The 3,525-nt window shown below is 34.4% G+C and overlaps 1 protein-coding gene across 4 annotated transcripts in view; it reads right to left on the bottom strand.

Annotated features, from left to right (window-relative positions):
* Gpc5 (glypican 5) overlaps positions 1-3,525 on the bottom strand; it is a 1,275,996-nt gene that overhangs the window by 623,751 nt on the left and 648,720 nt on the right. The gene's annotated exons all lie outside the window — the stretch shown is intronic.

The following is a 3,525-nucleotide window of genomic DNA, read 5'->3' as shown; positions in this document are numbered from 1 at the left end:
CTAGAAACAGAAAACAAAATAGCTTAGCAGCCAGACAAATATCGCCTTTGGATTGCAAACAGAGAGCCAGAGCAAAAGCCCTGCAAACAAAAGTGAAATTTCTCTAAGCAAGTTGGGACTAAAATCTTCAATGTGGTTGGGTATATTTCCGTAACATTTTCATTCCAAGAATAATTACATTCTAAGATTGTAAGTAGAGTGATTAAATATCCAAGAGCAAAAAGCTAATCAAAGCTTTATTTCCACCTTTTACAAATCACTTTAATTAAATTTTAAGATATACATTAAACATATATATTTAGATAGTAACTACTTTTGGACACAGAAAAATCTTCAATTTTCTTCATAATCCTGCATAAAGAGTAATATATGCCTTTAAAATAAAATACAATCTCCCGAATGCAATCTTTGGAAGTATCAGACACTATTAGTAAAAGAACTTACAAAGTTAATATTTTAGTCCATAATTGTGAAACTATCTTTCATTTGATACTTGGAACTTCCATGACAACATGTCATACAGTATACCATTAAGTCAATGGGATACATCTCTTTATCCCAATAAAGTTCACACATAGAAAAATAAAATTTGAAGGTATTATTAGTAAAAAGGAAATCTAATTTGGTTCTAACTAATTCTCCATTATGTTTCTCTAGGTTGTTTTAGCTTTGGCCCACAGTCTTTCAACCAGTGCCTGAGTGGCTCAGAGAGTCCCTGCCTCAAATCTGCACACAGGCTTTGCAGTGCCCCTCAGGTCCCATAGATTCACCTTCAACCTGGCTTACACTTCTGGCCACATTCACAGCACCCTGCTGAGAGCAGGCACACAGTGTGTGTAAAGTAATCATGAGTAAGAGAATGAGTGAGTCGATGAAAACTTGGGATACAGTCAAGAGTATACTGTAACTTTAAATACTTAAAGTTCCAAATCATGATTTTCATTAAATACATTAATAAATACATCTTATTAAATACATTCATAATTTATTTTAAGCAAAGAATAATAATAAGCAATTGGTTACACAGAGAGGACTCAGGGAAACTTACTTAGTCTGAGATTTTGAATTTGATCCGATGCCCTACTACTCAGCTTTAGTGCATGGTTCTAAGTTGGTTATTTATCCTTCTGCTGTTCTTTTCTTTGCCATGGTCACAATATAGGCGCACTGTAGTGACAGTATGAAGCTGTAAGTCCAAATATAGAGTAGTAGTACAAGAAATAGACTTGGTCTAAACAAGTTGGGGTTGAACCCTAGATTCAAGTACTTGGTAAGCACAGGGACAATTTAATGTCAGATGTTTTGGGGAATTGTTCTAGTAAGGTATTAAATGTTATGATCCAATGGCCTGAGAAAAACAATGTAAAGGAGGAAATTGGGGGGGGGGTGCTTATGTTTTCAAAGGGTGCAGTCTATAGTTTATATTTTGGCTCATAGTTTCGGAGGATGCACTCTACAGTTGGATTTATTTTGACTCATGGTTTGAGAGGAGAAAATCCATAGTTGGCTGATTCTACTGCTATGGGATGAAGGTGAGGCATAAAATCATGGCAGAAAGGTCTTGCAAAGGAAACCTGCTGCCTCCTGGAAGACAGGAAGCAGAAAGAATTGTGCAGGTGGGAAGCTTCTTTCTAGTTTTGTTTCAGCCAGGAACAAAGAGGACTAGAGGATGCTCCCACACCCAGAGAAGGTCCTCCTACTCAGTTTTCCACAAGTGAATAATACCTGGAAATTCAGCTGTAAACACACCAGGAGGATGCCTGACTACTTTCCTATGCATTTCTCTATCCAGTCAGAATGACTACAAAGATTAACCCTGGGCTTATCGTTATTTTTTGTCTTATGTGAATCCCTTTTAATATCCAGGATTTTCTTCTATTCCTTTTTAGAAAAGTTGAAGGAATCATGGATGTCATTCTCTTAGGGTTCCCGCAGGTACCTGTCTATACCTTAGAGATACTTAATTTCTGCCAAGAATTCCAAGTTTTTCTATTCATTATCTATATTTTTTGTCCAAAGGATACCTTAAAGTTGTTAAGTTCATTTAAAATTTAGTTTTAAGGGGATTCGCAGGCTATTCTTAATGGCCAGTAAATAATTAGGGCTAGAACTTTGAGCTCCTAAATTCCAAGAAACTGGGAAATCATTAACTGTTAGCAAATACTATTTCTGTATGACACTTCTTCTCTGTTTGTTGTCCATGTTACAAGCTCTGTCTTTCTATTCGTGTAATACATTCATTTGGAAAAATTTTGTGATAATGTATTTGAAACAAGTTCTTTTGGAAACACCAGTTTTCCATCTCCCTAGCAGTTTCAGGCTTCACTTCTTAGGAAGTGAAGGTTTCTTTGAGAATATTGTTCATTTTTAACTCTTCCCTTTGTAATTCCAGGATGATGAATTCATCATACATAGGATTCCCCCATGTGTTCTATCTCAATTTTTCTACAATTCTATAATTTGATTTCTCCCACATTCCTGGTGACTGATTTCCTCAACTTCCCTTGTATATCTCCTACAAACTTTACAGAACATTTATTTTTGTCTGTTTGTTGTAATATAGCTTCTATCTCTGACTTTTATTTTTTTATATTAGATTCTGTACATGTATGGTCTATTCACTTTTTGGAACTGTGAAGATTTTTCTGTCTGAATTTATTCCATGTTCTCAGGCCATACTTAAGTTAGTATTCTTTATCCATTATTTTGTAAGATAGATAAGTAAAGCAAATTCTTATTCTTTTTAGTTATTGCTTATTCAAGAAGTATAGCCTAGAAGCAGCTAACAGTGGAAAAGCTCAAACAACAATTCCATTAGAATTTCAGTGCCTAGAACATTGGCCTACTAAGTAGTAAGTACACATGGGCCTCCAAGATAAAGAAACATTACAATATAATTTGATATTAAGCTCTGTCTATAGATTTTTATTCTTGTGCTTAATTCTTATCTGTATTTTTAATTCCTTCTTTCCTAAAATATCCTTAAGGCAATACAAACCACATATGTGTAGCAGAGATCTTTGCTAATGCTTCTCTGATTTAGAACATTTCTACAGTTACTATAAAATAACCTTATTTTTTCCTGTTATTTAATTTGTTTTAGGATTGTAACTATTCCTTTTTTTAATGAAAAAAACACTTTAAAGTGATTATATATATTTATATATACATATATATATGTATATATATATATATATATATATACACACACACACATATATTCTTTGAACTGTTGTTGGTTATTTTGTAGCAGAAGAGAAATTATTTTCTATTTTTGAGCAGAAATCCTCTTTTGTGTGTGTGTGTGTCTTTTTTGAGACAGGGTCTCACTATGCATTTCAGGCTGGCCTTGAGCTCACTTTGTAGCCCAGGCTGGTCTCAAACTTGCAAAATCCTCCCACCTCAGCCTCCTCAGTACTGAGATTACAGGCATGAGCCACCAAGCCTGGCAGAAATCCTCTTTTTCAACAAAATTAGTTTCATGTAGGATTTGAGTTATAATAGTCTTTTTGACGGTCATGTCTA

Source organism: Cavia porcellus, unplaced genomic scaffold (genome assembly GCF_034190915.1).
Source record: "Cavia porcellus strain 051 isolate PalLab524CR breed Dunkin Hartley unplaced genomic scaffold, mCavPor4.1 scaffold_4, whole genome shotgun sequence".
Classification (NCBI taxonomy): Eukaryota; Metazoa; Chordata; class Mammalia; order Rodentia; family Caviidae; genus Cavia; species Cavia porcellus.
Note: the sequence above shows the minus strand (reverse complement) of the source record. Positions and strands in the feature narration are given on the sequence as shown.